Source organism: Saimiri boliviensis, chromosome 1, assembly GCF_048565385.1.
Source record: "Saimiri boliviensis isolate mSaiBol1 chromosome 1, mSaiBol1.pri, whole genome shotgun sequence".
Classification (NCBI taxonomy): Eukaryota; Metazoa; Chordata; class Mammalia; order Primates; family Cebidae; genus Saimiri; species Saimiri boliviensis.
Window position 1 is genome coordinate 17010434 of NC_133449.1, and position 17584 is coordinate 17028017.

General features: G+C 34.3%; 1 protein-coding gene across 4 annotated transcripts in view; it reads right to left on the minus strand.

Moving 5' to 3' along the window:
• RAD51AP2 (RAD51 associated protein 2) overlaps positions 1–17584 on the minus strand; it is a 38800-nt gene that overhangs the window by 16089 nt on the left and 5127 nt on the right. For 3 of the 4 annotated variants that reach the window (XR_012516439.1, XR_012516440.1, XR_745834.3), the window contains exon 2: positions 81–186. The gene's annotated coding sequence lies outside the window, so the exon portion shown is untranslated. Of the gene's footprint in view, positions 1–80; positions 187–10847; positions 13689–17584 lie in introns of those variants that run through there. The other variant, XR_012516441.1, reaches the window with a different exon arrangement.

Genomic DNA, 17584 nt, shown 5'->3' on the forward strand with positions numbered 1-17584 from the left:
CTGACTAACATGGTGAAACCCTGTCTCTACTAAAAATACAAAAATTAGCCGGGCATTGTGGTGGGTGCTTGTAAACTTACCTATTCTGGAGGCTGAGGCAGGAAAATCACTGGAACCTGGGAGGTGGAGATTGCAGCTAGCCAAGATCATGCCATTGCACTCCAGCCTGGGCAACAGAGTAAGACTCTGTGTTGAAAAATTAAAAAAGAAGAAGAAAACCAGGATACTGTGTACATTTATTTGCATGTGAGAGTAAGTTTTTATCAGAGCAACAATAGTAATTTATAACATAAATATCATCTTAAATGTGACAACACGTGTGCAAATGCTTTAAACTGTAAATTACCTTTTTGTCCTCAATGTCCATTAATGATATCATTATCTATCCAGTCTCCTAAACTAAAACTCTTAGTATTATTCTTAACTTTTTCTTTTTTTGTTGTTGTTTTAATATTTGCCCGAAATGCACTCATCAAATCTTGTTGATTTTACATCAAATGTGACCCCCTGAAATTAATCCCCTTTTTTATCCATAATGTATCATCTTTATTTCAAGCCCCCATTATCTTTTGAGAATATTGTAATAAACCAATCTTCATTTTACCAGTCTCTTCTCAACTTCTGCCCGACACCATTACAACAGTTTTTTCTTGATAGAATATTAATCATTTGGCTACTTTCTTAAGAACTTCTTTTAAGCTTTGATACCCTACAGAATAAAATACAAACCTTAATTTGACATAGAAAGTTCCTCATAGTTCAGTTCTAAACTGTTTTTTTTTTTTTCAGCTTCCACATCTACTCCCACAACACAACTTACTTTCCTGCAGCACTAAGCTTCTTGTCATTCCTTAAATGTATAAAACCCTTCACAGTTTCAGTCTAGGGTATACGCTGCTTTGTTTGCCTGAAGTGTAGTGACAGGTCTTACGTAAAGTTTTCTGCAGTGATCCAAAGTTTACAATCATCTATAGACACTTACAGTTTTATTTGCTAACCTTTTAACTTCTAAATTTGTTATTTATAACAAATAAGTTATAAATATTAACTTATTTATAATATTTAACCTCCTTAATAAGTTGTTATATTTTCTGCATGCTTAGCTATCAGAAATAACCTTTTTCCTGAGCAATAAGTATTAGAAAAACAGGTGGAATGTTCTGCTCTTTACAACATCCATTTGGTACTCTTAATAAATTTCAGCAACAATTTAAGAACCCTGTCACTGAAATAAAAGCAAGAGTTTGTATTTTATTAGAATCCATGCAATTGCAAATAACACCTTTTTTAAAAAAGCAATTTGAGTTCTTTCAAGTTAGTCTTTTGTAAAAATGTTTTCAAGATTTTGATATGATAAAATGTCTGCTTTTAATCATATAAACTTAAAATTACTTAGATTACTTTCTCTTTTTGTAAAGTTTTTTCCTGAGATTAGTCACATAAATAGTTGGACATGGAAAATTTACATAGCTATCTTTTACTTAAAAATGTCAAGGAATTACATATATTGACATTAAACAAAAAATACATTTAACAGGAAAACTATGCTGAACATAATTTAATTGTATATCCTCAAAGCAATATTGAATAGTAGTTGGAGAAGTAAAGTCTAATCAAACTAAATTTTTTAATCTATAGTCCACTCATATCTTGATGTGTAATGTGAGCAAATTACTTAGTCTTTCTGAGACACAGATTCTCATAAATGGGAATTAAAAAGTAGAACCTACCTCATAGATTGCTAGGTAAAGTAAATGAAATACAGTATATAAAGCATTTAGAAGAGTGCCAGGCACGTAGTCAATGTTTATTATAATTATTTTTAATTACAATAGTTATTATCCAACTCATAGTGTTGCTGGCTCTTACAGATTCAGATGAGTTGATTGTTAGCATCTCTTCCCAACTGCGTATTTTAGTAACTTCACATGAGTAGTTTGGAAGTATTTATATCACTGTAAATGGCTCATAACGGAAGTATTTACATCACTGAAACCAGCATATGCTACAGATCAGAGCTTTGTTTCTTTTTTCTTTCTAGCAAACCAGTTGTTAACAGTTACCAGCATAGTACAGCATCAAACTCTGCCTTATGTGTCAATAGTAATTTATATTATTCATATTATGTAAGTCAATTCTTACCACAAGCTTATAGCTGTAGTAGGCCAGGCAGTATGTCTAGCTAATATCAAAGTCAGGCAATTTAACTGACTCTATATTTGATGCCAAGACATACACAAAGACCTCATTTTTAAAAAAAGAAATGGTGGCAGTTAGTTTTCATCTCATTTGATGCTTCTTTATGAGTGGAGAGAACAAAATTTAACACATATAAAAAAGTAGCTATTTAATATTTTAAGTTTGTTTATAGTTCCATAATTTCAGAATGCACATAGGTTCTGTTCACAGGAAAACAACTGATTTTTAAAAAATGCTCCCTTTACCATTATCTAAGACTGTATATAACCACTGCCTACTATCAATGAATAATCATTGAATCATAGTCTTCAAAGTACTTTAGAGTAGATGTTGTCATCTGATGATTTAACACTCCTTTGATTTGCTGAACATCTATTATGTGCAAGGAACTGTGCCTGATGCTGAATTAAATATTATTATATGTAAGATTTGATCCTTGTCTCTAAAGAATGCATTCTAAAAAAATACATGCATATAAAAGGATAATCAACAATACATCACCTAATCAGGCTGTTCACAACTTTGTCCTAGCTATTTTTTAGCCTTATCTCCAGCCACTTCACTCTCCTCTCCTCTGACACTCATAATTTGCCTCAGAAAACTTGCAATTCCCAAACACTCATGTTTTTTGTTGTTTTGTTGTTCAGTTCAGAAGACATGTACTGAGCATCTATTATGCAGCAAGCGTTGTATTAGGTGTTAGGAATCCAAAATAATACACAGTCTCTTTTTCCCCAGAAATTTACAGTATAGTAGGGAGACACACTTACAGAATTTATTTCAGTATAATAGGGTAAGTGCTACACTGCAGTTATGTCTAGCAACAGAAGAAAGGGAACCAAATCTAGTGGGGAGACTTTCAGGAAGAAATAGTGCCCAAAAGCTGAGTCTCAAAGGTTATATTCATGAATTTCTATAATCCTGTAATTTTCTGTAAAACTTCCTTTTATTTCCATATTAATCAATTATTCATCCATGTTCCCATAACATTTCAGATATCTATTGTATACCTATAAAATTACATAAAGGTAAGTTATAACATACTGTGTTCTCCACTAAATTATTAGCTCTTTAAGACTTGGAATAGTTAACTTGTTTATCTTCATATTTCAGTATTTAGCATGGAACCTACCATATGATAGACAACATTTTTTTGTCAGCTTCAAGATATACCAAATGAGTAATACAGAAAATAAGTACTGTTAAAAAATAAATGCACACGGACACAGAGAGGGGAACATTACACACCAGGGCCTGTGGGGTAGGGGGATAGGGAAGGAATAGCAGTGGGAGGGGGGATTGGAGAGTGACAGCATTAGGAGAAACACCTAATGTAGATGACGGGGCGATAGATGCAGCAAACCATACCACCAGAGCACGTGTATGCCTGTGTAACCCAGAACTTAAAAGAATAATGAATGTACCCCAGAACTTAAAGAATAATGAATAAGTTTTTTTAAATAAATAAATGAATAAATAAATGCTATGGAAATTCAGAGGGGGATTATAAAAATTCTGTACAGAATAGGCAAGGAAGGCTTCATAAAGATTGAAAAATTCTTGAAAAACAGGACCTAGGAAGCCTCAGGAGAATAGTTTCAAACAGAAACAAAATTTAACCTAAGGTCCAAAAAAATAGAGTTCTGCCTTCTGAGAGACAAAGACAATGGAGAAATAGCTCTAACATTAAACTGGGAGGTAGAAGTGAAGATGAATTAATCTGAAAGCCAGTGACTCAAGGAATCTGGCTACAAGAAGACTTGGTCAATCAGGATGAAAAGCAATGAGGGCCTGGAGAACACTGAGCAATATTTTTAAAAACTAAATCTAAATAGAGATTATGATATAATAACTTGCCTAACCTGAATGTAGTATGTATTCTAGGATTTCTCTAATTATAATGAATGGGTTTAGTATATTCTACATAACTGAATTTACAATCAGTGGACCTTTTAAGAGGAGAATTAATGAAAGAAAATGTGACCTAGGCCATGATACCCTTGAGGTCTAGTAGAAAAAGAGCCAAGAATCATAGAAAGTAGAGAAGGAAATGTAATACTGGGAATTGGGGAGAGGCATTAGTGCACATTGCAATGTGTTATCACACAATTCTGTTAAAGGATAACCTTATCCCTAATTTTTAATAGTTTCTCAAAGATAACTGTGCCCTATGTGGACCAAAAAATAGAATCAACAGATTTAATTTTAAAATTCAATCTGATACATACTCATTATACGTGTAATATTTATTTTACATAGTACTTATGAATAGAAAAGAAGTTGCTTTGCAATTTTACCTTAAGTCATTCATGCTTATCACCCACTTAACTGTAGTTTCACATCAACTTCCAAAAGCTAAACCCACAATTTCTAGAGACCACTCGGAGGGACTCTAGAAATGACTTTCTTAAAAGTTATCTACCCCACATCTTGGACAATAACCTAGAAAAACATAGACACAGAATATGGGCTGCTTGGTCAAAGTTACAATGCCTTCTTTGAGAAAATACTCTAACAAGGCAGGATTTGGGCTTGGAATATAATGTGTATCTAAGCAGGAACAGAACCATAGTAATAGTGATTGGTGTAAAGAGATAGGATACATATATGATCCTACTTCTTGTGTGTGAAAAACAAAAAGGTAAGAAAGAAAGGAGAGCAAAATGAGCATATATTTCCAAGCCATACTAATTATGATATTATATATTATATATGTAATGTATAAGTAATATAATGAATCAAGGGATTATAAATAGAATTTTAAGTTAACATGCTCTACAACAATCCAGGTGTTGTATTTTTTGTTTAAAAAAAGTAAAGCATAAAAAGATATAGAATTTCTTCTTAATTTTTGCATATAAAATCTCTGTCAGGGCACAAACACACATTTAAAAAAATATCTTTCAAACAAAACTTAGTACAGAATATATGCTCATCACAGCCCTAGATACAGGGCTCATTTTTAAATAGGTATAGGCTTATGATCGTGAACACTTAAATATATATATCTGGTTCCTTGTTGAATATCCTTCTGCTTGCTTAGCAATGTAATAGCAGCATCATATTTTCCACTTTTAAGCTCTAAACTGGTAGAATAATTACCAAAAAAAATAAAATAAAGGAAAAAGATGACTATTTCAACCGCTGCATGTCATTACAGGAAATACTCCTACTAACTTTGAGTTATAGACGAAGTGCCTTAGACCATAGTTATCCATTGTTGAAATGCTAATAAGAGGTCAAACAGTCAGGAACTTCAATGTGGAACGAAAATATACCAGTTTAAATTCCAAAAAAAAAAAGTATCTCAGATGTCTGCAGAAGACTTTAGCTTTGGGAATTGAGAAATAAAAGACAAGAAACAAAAATGTAGCATCATTCACCACTAACCCTTTCTATAACCCTATGCCCTCTGCAAGAAAGGCATACAAGAAAAGTATAAGAGTTTGCATGTACAATAGCCAAAAGTACACTCATTGCACTGCTCAAAAATCTGCCTTAACTGAATTTGCCAGAGGTTCGGTAGAATGACAAAGCTATTTTGCACTTTTTCAAACTCTGGCAAAAATCGGTTTTCAAACTCTGGCAAGAAAACAAGCTCAAAATTCAGGCTTCTTGGTTTATTTTGATGTTTTTTCCTATTGCTTTTAGGAATGAACACTATAAATTTGAATCAATTTATACTGAAATCATAGTAAAAATTTTAAGAAGGCCAGAAATGTATTGACAGGCAACATAGAGTAGTACTTAAGAACATAAGAAATATGGGCTCTTCACCCCAAAAGTTACCATGCTTCAGCCTACCTCTTTACCTGAACGGCGTATTCATTTTGTGATAATTATTGATTATGCTGTACGTTTATGAATGACATATTTTTCGGTCTGTTTCCTATTTTTGAATGAAAGAAAAAAAGAGGAAAGGAAGAAGGGAGGAATGAAGGAAGAGAGGGAATGGAGAGGCAGAAAGGATGGGAGGAGGGAAAAGGAGTGGAGGGGTAAGGAGGGGAAGGAAGGAGAGAGGAGTAAAGAAACACGGATTCTGAAACCAAACTGCCTGGATCTGATTCCTTGTTCCACCACTTACTATCTGTGTGGCTTTGGGCAAACTCCTTAACTCTCCGTGCCTCAGTTCTCTCAGCTACGAAATGAGGATGACGGTAATAGCACCTGCTTCATGTGTTGGCTGTAGTATTTTATGAGTTAATACATGTAAAGCACTAGAACAGTACCTTACACTTACTAAGTTCTATAAAAGTGTCTACAGTTTCTAATAGTAATCCATTCACTTCCTAAACCATTCTAGAATAAGAATCTTTGGACCAGCTAAAGAAAAGCATTGATTTCCCAACTTCTTCCAGATATTTGTGTGTGTGTGTGTGTGTGTGTGTGTGTGTGTGTGTGTGTGTGTGTAGGGAGGGGCATGAGTACATCAAACCACTCCTTTTTTTTTTTTTTTTTTGCTTCATGGAACCCCCATAGGAAATAACCCTTTAACTGTGCAGGCTTTTTTCTAACTTAACATGAAAGGAAAAGGGATTAAAATATGTATCATTAGAGATATCCAAATAAATGAAATACATTTATTAATATATAGCTATCACTGTTTTTCAAGTACATTATTTATTCTGCTTTTTAAAGTGTCTGTGTATTTGTTTATTAATTCTTATTTAAGAATAATTGGCAATTTTTGCGACTATGCATTTAAATTTCATTCTGCTTCAGTTTCCACCACTTATAGTTTGTTTAGTGACTTAACTAAATATAACCAAATAAGAGCTTCATTATTAAAAACTCAAAAGCATTTACTCTGGGAACCATAGTTTTTACTCAATGAAACAGTCAATCAGTATTAGTACCTATTATATATTCAATACTATACCATGTACTATACAAGAAAGGTATGACACAAGTCAGGGCATTAGCAATGACAAATATTTGATAACAATATAAAAAGTTTAAAAAAGTGTATGTAGTTGTTAAATAGATTCGATAAATAATATATAGTTTCTGATCTTAAAAAGTTGGGTTATTGAGAATTGGAGTGGACCTAAAGGCATCACAGACAATATTTACAATTTGGATTTGCATTCTACCATAAAGACACATGCACATATGTGTTCATTGCAGCAGTATTCACAATAGCAAAGACATGGAAAAATCCTAAATGCCCATCAGTGGTAGACTTGATAAAGAAAATGTGGTACATATATACCATGGAATACTATACAGCCATAAAAAAGAATGAGATAATGCCCTTTGCCCTTACAGCAATATGGATGGAGCTGGAGGCCTTTGTCCCAACAGAACTAATGCAGGAAAAGAAAACCAAATACCACATATTTTCACTTATAAATGGGAGCTAAACATTGAGTACACATATAAACAAAGCAGGAAACAACAGACATCAGAGCCTAATTTCAGGGTGAAGAGTGGAAGGAAGGTGAGGATTGAAAAACTACTATCGGATACTGTGCTTATAACCTGGGTGATGAAATAATATGTACACTAAACCCCCACAACACACAATTTATCTATAGAACAAACCTCGACATCTACCCCTGAACCTCAAATAAAAGTTAAGAAAGAGTAATTAATTAATAAAAAATTATAATTTGGATTTGAACAGAATGGTAGAATATATTTCAGACAGGAACAAGAGCATAAGCAAAAGCATAGACAAAAGTGCAAGATATGTTTGGGCAATAGTGAGTAGATAAGAGTGTTTGAGAGAGAATGTTTTTGTAAAGGAATTTATGGAAATAGATGGCAACGAGACTGATGCCAGGGTGTTCAGATTCTTGCATGACAAAGCTAAGAAAAGGTGGACTTTATGCCACAGACAAGATGATATTTGTGTGTTTCAGGAAAAATGACATATGTAAATAGCATTGTAGAAACATTATATAGTAGACAATTTAGCATGAATCAGAAGTAAGAGAATACCATCTCTAGGAGAAAATGGTCTAGTTTAGAAGACATTGAAATAATATAACCAGAAATGTTAAGAACCTTTTATTGTAATATCGACCATAGGAATAGTATATTTTAGAAATTATCATTAGAACTTTGTTACAGCTGCTTTGAGGGTAAGAAATCAATGATTATTCCATGTTGACTAGAAAAATAAACATATTATTAATGGCGGAGGGAAGTAGAAAGATTGAACTTGCCTAAAAGTATATAATAAGGATGAAAGTGAGAAATTTGGATTGAAACATATTGCACTGAAGAAAGTGCTAGACTTTTATTGCTCTAGACTGCTAGTTGGAAAGCATAAATGGAGTTCAACAGCAGATAAGGATTATAAATGCAGATGACTTTATGTTCATATGTATATTAAAACAATTTGGCATATTTATGAAGGGCAGAAACATCAGAACTGTATTCACCCAGCTCCTTTTTGCCACAATTAATGTTGTTCTAACTATATGTCATCATGGGAAAATGATATAACTTATACTCTGTTCTATTTATATATACTATCAGATGATAACTACAAATTCTTTGTGGGCATAGAAACCTCATAGCACTTGATGAAAAATAAACCTCTTACCACTTTCTACTAGTGTGGTTGGCTTGGTTTTAAAAAATGATTTGAAATTTTGATCCCTGATTTAATGTAGTCTCATTTTGACTGTATTGCAAGCTGGCAGAATTTTTACTGAGGTATGTCATCATTAAAATACTTTTAATCAGAAACTCCTTGAAGATATTTTATTTGTTAATATGGTGTTAATTTTGGATTTTATGACTAATTTCACAAAAATTAGTTTCAGTATGGGTAGGTGGCAAATAATCATTAAATCAGTAGCATGTAGATTTCAATATCATCTGCATATAGACAATTACTCTTAAAACATGAGAACATATATGACATTTTCCTTAGAAAGAATGAAAGGGAAAAACTATATAAACTTTTACCAAGACCTTGGAAAGCTATGATCAGTTTCAGGGAAGCTACCTAATGAACGGTTAGAGAAAAAAATAAAGTCAGCTGGGCATGGTGGCTCATGCCTCTAATCCCAGTATTTGGGAAGTCAAGGCAGGAGGATCACTTGAGACCAGAGGTCAAGACCAGCCTGAGCAACATAGGAAGACCCATCTCTACAAAAAATTTTAAAAATTATCCTGGCATGGTGCAAGCACCTGTGGTCCTAGCTACTCAGGAGGCTGAGGTGGGAGGATTGCTTGGTCCGGAAGAGGTCAGATGCTGCAGTGAGCCATGATCAAACCACTGTACTCCAACCTGAGCAACAGAACAATTCCATGTTTCAAAGAGTAAAATGAAATAAAGTCTAGCACAACTATCATTTGTCAGTAGCAAAAAAAGAGGACCACTACATAAAAAAGAATATAAACATATTTCTTGGCTTTCAAATGATTATACTAGTTGCCAAAAGATGGTTCCAATGTCTATTGCCAATTGCAAACACTGTTCCCAGTGATACAAATCTAGAAATTCCCTGTCAAGTCTTAAGTGTTTTCATCATCAAGCTAATCACATTACAGTCATGAAAATTAACTTAAACACTAAGTCACTTTTTCTTAAATACTTTCATAGTATATTCTAACATATTATAAAATATCTTACATATTAAGAAATATAATCACTTATTGGGACATGCCAACTTTCTCTCTATGCATTTACTATAACGTCATATTCACGATTTGTCAACTAACAATAAAAAATAAATGAAAAAACAAAATATTTAAATTTTTTTCTCTTCAGAAGTACTATAAAAACAACTGTTTTCTACTGTTTTTGGTTCTGTAAGTACAGAATTATGTATCATTATACCAATTATGAAATAAAATTATCGAGTTATAAAAATAATCTTCCCAATTATCAGAATTTCCAATGGAATGTTAATTCTTCTAAAAAGTAAAATCATAGAAAAAAATAACCCACTGAGAGTGAAAACTAAAGAGAAAGAGTAATTAATCAAACAATGTTAAGCTCTATTGTGAATCAGGAACTTAGCATTTTGAATGATACAAAGTAAATATATAAGACACAGCTTCTGCAATAAGTAATTTTACAATATTGTTGGATACTAAAATCTGAAAGAATAACTATGTGTCCTGGTGATATTTCATTGAATATTCCATTCATCTTAAGACTACTAGAAACTGAAAAGAAGAAAATATCACCTTGGGATAGATAAGCAGGGAAGTATTAATGGGATTTAAACAAGACCTTAAAGAACAAGAAGAAAATTCACAGTTACACATATTAAGCAATGCATTGTAATCTAAATCTTCCTGTGGAATTCCATTGTACAGTTCCTCATTTGGGGATACAAATTTGAGTGGAGCTCTAGGAATACTCTAAACTACAGGTTGAGGGATCACTTTTGTCTTGACATTAGTGAGTCAGATCTTTGAGAGGATCTTGCCCTGACACAGTCTGTTTCTTGCCCCATTCCCAGTTTGCCTCATAGAAGAAGAGTGTCACCATAACTACCAAAGAGTAAAATTCTCTTCTCTCTGGAGAAGATTTTATCATAAGTCTCAGGAGATTCATCTTTGGCACCTTTCCACTCATTTACACTATTTGAATAAAATGTGCCACCAAGTAACAACATAAGCCTTGCTATAGCAGGCACTAAAAAGAAATACTCAGAAGAAGAAATAAAAAGCACACTCACCTGACAGCATCAGAAAGAGTTTATCTTAACTCCCTTAATGTTCCTGGATAAAGCTTTCTTTAATTAGTTTTTAAGAGACCTTTCAAGTTATTTTAGCAGCTTTCCAAGAGACACTGACTCTTCAGATGAATACTGTTGTTCCTAAAGACATAAACAGATTAACCATGTGTGGAGGTGCATGCCTATTTCGGAGTCTGAGGTGGGAGAATCACTTGAGCCCAGGAGGTCGAGGGTGCTTTGAGCCGAGATTGAGCCACTGCACTGGATCCAGCTGGTAACACAGTGAGACCCTGTCTCAAAAACACACACACACACACACACACACACACACACACACACACACACACACACACAAATTGAGTTACTGTAATCTTTCCTTTCCTCTAGACCAATGTAGGAAATTATCCACATAGCTTTTAGGATACAACGATTATAAGCATAAATAATAATAATATTAATGGTCCATTCTCTTAGATTGATAGATTTGTTATCTTCAATAATGGGAGAAAGAGCTTCAATCTATTTAGAAGTTTTAATAAAGGCCTATTTTTAAAAGTACATGTTGAATCCATAAAAACCAAAGAGTAAATTTTAGTTCTTTTAAAACAGGCCTTAATCCATCAGATTCAAATTGCTTTCAAAATGGTCATGCTCTCAAGTTTCAACTACTTCTTTTTCGAGTTGTATAATGATGTATGAAAATTTTCATGGTAGCAGGATTTTCATAGAATGTGACCATTATAGATCCAGTCTTTGGGCCGTATCTATTTGTATCTGACCCTGGAGTTTATCATAACAGGTAGTAATATGTCATTTTGCTAAAGCACAAATGTGAATTTTACGGAACTATAAAGCTGTTGCTTACAGTTAACTAAATTAGTAAGTCTAGTCAGCTGATCACGCAGCATCTGCAGCTGAATGTAGCTTTGCTGTTATTTATCATCTCATTTAATACTCATAGGTAATGATATGGCCATTTACCAACAAAGCAATTTTGCCCTAGAGTAATATTCATATACTGGGGAATCAGAAAAGCCTTAGGACATGTCCTTATGAATATTAAGATCTATAATATATTAAATAATGTTATTTAGTCTTATTTTTCAACTAATCTACAATCAACATGTTTGAATTTCTAATACTGCACTACAATCTACACAACCAGAATTCAGTCAATGAATGTTTCTAAAAACATCATATATGCTGTGAACCTAAACCTGCTCTAAAAAATAGTCTGCTAAGGCCGAGCACGGTGGCTCACGCCTGTAATCCTAGCACTTTGGGAGGCCAAGGAGGGCAGATTACAAGGTTAGGAGTTCAAGACCAGCCTGGCCAATACGGTGAAACCCCATGACTACTAAAAATACAAAAATTAGCCAGGCGTGGTGGCGCATGTCTGTAGTCCCAGCTACTTGGGAGGCTGAGGCAGAAGAATTGCTTGAACCGGGAGGTGGAGGTTGCAGTGAGCCGAGATCGTGCCACTACACTCCAGCCTGGGTGACAAAGTGAGACTCTGTCTCAAAAAAAAAAAAATTGTCTATTAAAAATGACATTATATGGATCACTGGCAAAGTGTTATGTAAGTCTAATTTCAAAATATTGTTTAACATTGCAATGCTATTAATACTGAATTTTATTCAAACATCCATAAACTAGCCTAGGAAATCTTAAGCAGAATTTGAATTACTTCTAGCAGTGGCACTGTGATCAGTATACCTAATCTGACTTCCATGAGCAACAATAATGAAAGGTCTCTAAGGAAATTATTTTAAATGAACTCAAAGCTAAACCCATGAATTTAATTTAGTTTTGAATTGGAAGAAACAGGCTCAATATCATTTTATGTGCAAATTAGCACTATTAACTTATTATCCATAATTTTTTTAACGCCCAATATCTTGAATTTGTCAACCACAGAGCTCTACTATTTAATCTTTCTCAATTTATAAAGAAGGAAATCAAGGCATGAAGGGAATTTAAGTAATTGCCCAAGACCACATCTAATAAGTAGCAGAGTTAGTTTTTGAATCCACATCTCTTAATTCAAACTTCAGCAATTTTCACTGTAAAAAAAGGTGGGGGGATGTGTATTTGCAGAAAAGAAAACTCTCTTTCTATTATCACACTGCCAGAATATTCTTTATTGTAAACCTAACACTCACGTGTTGTATTTAAATGCAGTTGTCCTTCCTAGGACTGCTGCAACAAATACCATAGTCTTGGAAGCTTAAAACAACAAAAATGTTTTCTCCCACAGTTCTGGAGGCCAGAAGCCTAAAATCAAAGTAACACCAGGATTGATTTCGTTTGGGGGTTCTGAAAAAGAATCTGTTCCATACCTCTTTTCTACCTTCTGGTTTTTACTGGAAGGTAATTACTGCAATTACTGGAAATGTCTGGTGTCCTTTGGTTTTTGCCTAATTCTAATCTCTGCCCCTGTAGTCCTCTAGCATTTTCCCTGTCTATGTCTCTCTGTGTTTTTTCTCCTATAAAGATATCAGTCATTTTTACGAGTTTGAGGCTAGCCTGGGCAACATAACGAGATCCCCACCTCAAAAAAGAAAAAAAAAAAATTCCGTAAGAGAAAATGCAATTGATCTAGCTAGGTTCTAGTGTCCAGAACAAACAGCAGTCAGGAACCTGTTTCTTTAGACCCTTTTGGAGACAAGGGAACTGTTGATTTGTGGGCGAGGTATACTCCTCCAAAAGTATCTATTACAGACTCCAAATATGAAAACAAAAAATTAGATAGATAATAAATATGTATACACATATATGCACACACATAGGCATGTGTGTGCATATGAAAAAGTTATTAATCATCAATTTAATTAAATATTAACATTTTCTAAAACAATTTAACCAATATGCATATATTCAAAACAAATTACTATTTTTGTTATTAACAGACCATGTTCCACTTTAGCTGGGTTAAATACCCATCATCATTTTAATCCTGCAAATACTTCCTTACAGACAGTATTCTAAGTGCTGCTTAACAATACTAAAATGAGTAAAACTGTGATTACTTTCAGGAATTTGCAAACAAGCACGTAGGGAGAATAACAAGTGCACAATTAACTCTTCCAAATTCCTTTTTTTCTAAACTTCAGTGGTTCTTTAAGTTTTACTCTTTTCTCTTCACTCTATACTCCTCCTCTGACAATCAAATCTATTCTCTGGCCGCAGCCATTACCTGTATGTGAATAACCAGCAATTCTATATTTCTAGTGCAGACCTCCCACCCAAGTTCCGTATCTGCAATCTCTAGATGTCTGCTGGACTTCTCCAACTGTATGTGCCAATAGCCTTTCAAATGCAAGAAACGTGTCCAGCAGTTAAGCCAGTCCTCTTGCTCTCCTCTTCTCCAAACTTGTACTTCTGTTTTTACTAAAATCAATACCATTATCCCAGTGATCCAGTTCCAAATCTTATGACTGCATTTAACTTTACCTTCTCCGATATACATAATCAAGTATCAAATTTTGTTGATTCTACTCTAACAATATCAAATCCATACACTTTCCATTTCCACTGCTACTTTTCTGGTTCAAGTGTTTATTTCTTCTAATGTGATTGTAAAACCTTTTCTTCCAATTCTCTTTACCTCTAGTTATGACTCTTCTAGTCCCCCAGTAATTTAAACATTAAAAATGAGCAGTGAAATTTTGTCTTCAAATAAAATTATATGTGTGTAATCCCAGCACACTGGGAGGTGAAGACAGGAGGATCGCTTGAGGCCAGGAGTTCAAGAATAGCCTAGTCAACCAGGTTATTCTTTTTGTAAAGATTCCATCTCTACAAAATATTTTAAAAATTAGTCAGGCACAGGGGTGCATGCCTGTAGTTCTAGCTACTTGAGAGGCTGAAGCAGGAGGATCACTTGAGGCCAGGAGAGGCTGCGGTGAGCTATGATTGTACCACTGGACTCCAACCACCTGGGCAACAAAGTGACAACCTGTCTCAACAACAACAAGAAAAAAAACATGGAAATTCTATTTATGTACAATGTGGAAAACTGAGATGTTCTAATTATAAAGACATACGGGAGGCCAACAAACATATGAAAAAATGCTCATCATCACTGGTCATCAGAGAAATGCAAATCAAAACCACATTGAGATACCATCTCACACCAGTTAGAATGGCGATCATTAAAAAATCGGGAAACAACAGATGCTGGAGAGGATGTGGAGAAATAGGAACACTTTTACACTGTTGGTGGGAATGTAAATTAATTCAACCATTGTGGAAGACAGTGTGGCGATTCCTCAAGGACCTAAAAATAGAAATCCCATTTGACCCAGCAATCCCATTACTGGGTATATATCCAAAGGATTATAAATCATTCTACTACAAGGACACATGCACACGAATGTTCATTGCAGCACTGTTTACAATAGCAAAGACCTGGAACCAACCCAAATGCCCAACGATGATAGACTGGATAGGGAAAATGTGGTACATATACACCATGGAATATTACGCAGCCATCAAAAACGATGAGTTCACGTCCTTTGTAGGGACATGGATGAACCTGGAAACCATCATTCTCAGCAAACTGACACAAGAGCAGATAATCAAACACCGTATATTCTCACTCATAGGTGGGTGTTGAACAATGAGAACACATGGACACAGGGAGGGGAGCAGTACACACTGGGGTCCATTGGGGGGAAATGGGGGAGGGGCGGGGGGTGGGGAGGTGGGAAGAGATAGCATGGGGAGAAATGACAGATACAGGTGAGGGGACGGAAGGCAGCAAACCACACTGCTAAGTGTGTACCTATGCAACAATCTTGCATGTTCATCACATGTACCCCAAAACCTAAAATGCAATTAAAAAAAATAAAAAAATAAATAAAAATAATAATAATAATGTTTTACTGATTTTATTTTAATGTTCTTTCATTAAAATCCAAAATATGCCAAACCAGTCAGATATTACACAATAAACTACATTTCGATCACCAAATATCAGTAGACGGGCTCAGAAATATTACTCCATAGGATTTTACAATAAAATTTCTTCCTTCTTTGTTATATCTCAAGCAACTTAAATAAAAATGAATTCCTTGATGCCTCTGAGTTTTGAGACAAAATCTATAAATTTTAAAAATGCTTTAGTAAGTATATAATTTTTAATTTTAGTGCAAAAATTTACATGGTATTTTAGATTGTAAACTATTAGTGGAATACCCAGCACTCTTTGACTTTTTGTTTTTATATATTCTGATTTTCCAATCAAGAACAACAAAGTGAGTCAAATATTTTTGGTTTTCTCCTCTAGTAGTATAAGTAATTAATTCACCTTCTTCCTAAATTACAATTTATTACCGCATGTTCTTGTCATCCCAAGCAAGAACCTGAAACTGGGAAAGATGGAAACTAGTAACGCATTTTTTTCAGCATCGGAGAGTAGTAGTTACCGAAAAACTAGTATTACATTTCTGGGTTGCCACTATCTAGCTTCATCACATTATATTGCTTAGCTTTTAGAAAGCATTGCAATACGGTCTTTCTCTTTTTCTCCTTCTTTTTTTTAAAAAATCAGCTTCATGATGTTCAGTAACATGGCCTTTCTAGGGAGTTTATCTCACCTATGAAATGAGGGCAATGCTATCTCTTTGTGAATCAAATAACAAAAGAATAGTGGGCCGGGCGCGGTGGCTCAAGCCTGTAATCCCAGCACTTTGGGAGGCCTAGGCGGGTGGATCACAAGGTCGAGAGACCGAGACCATCCTGGTCAACATGGTGAAACCCCGTCTCTACTAAAAATACAAAAAAATTAGCTGGGCATGGTGGCACGTGCCTGTAATCCCAGCTACTCAGGAGGCTGAGGCAGGAGAATTTCCTGAACCCAGGAGGCGGAGGTTGCGGTGAGCCGAGATCGTGCCATTGCACTCCAGCCTGGGTAACAAGAGCGAAACTCCGTCTCAAAAAAAAAAAAAAAAAAAAGAATAGTAAAATCATTTAAAAGCTATAAAATACAAGCTGATTTATTAGAGTTCTACACTTGTAATTTAGTGAAAAACAAGAATTGAATAAAATTGTAATTTAGTATAAAATAAGAATAATTTAATAATAATAAAGCAAGAATAATTTAATCAAAGTCATCGAAAATCAGTTAATAAATGCTTTTAAATGCTTTGTGGATTCTTGGCATGAAAGCAATTTAATCAAGGTGGAAGACACTCATGCTTAAAAGTTATAAAGTTCTTCATATCAAAGTTAAGAGCTTTAAATTCAATCAAAATGATTTGAGAGTTTTTTTTCCCTCATACCAATATAACATAATCACTTTGCCTTTTGAAATGAAAAGCAGACATTAGCTTTTACTTAATAATTAATATTTGTATTGTCAATATATAGTATCCTATGTTTAAATAGAGCTTCCTAGTTAAGTATTTTCATATATACTATCTCAGTTAATCTTCACAACAATTCTGTAAACTCTCTGCTACATGCAAGGGAAAGATTCTTCTGCTGGGAAATAAATTTTCAGCTGAATTTGAAGGATTAATAAGAGTCATAAAGGCAAGACAAGGGAAACATGAGTTCCCAGGAAAAGGGAAAGACCATATGGATAAGTACTGAGAAGTGAAACATTATTACATATTTGGTAAACTGCAGGTAACACAGTATGGTGGAGCATAGAGCACTAAAAAGACATATCAAGAGATGGGGCTGGAAGGGTCTGCAAGAGCCAGAAAACGGTCTTGTATGCTATGCTAAGG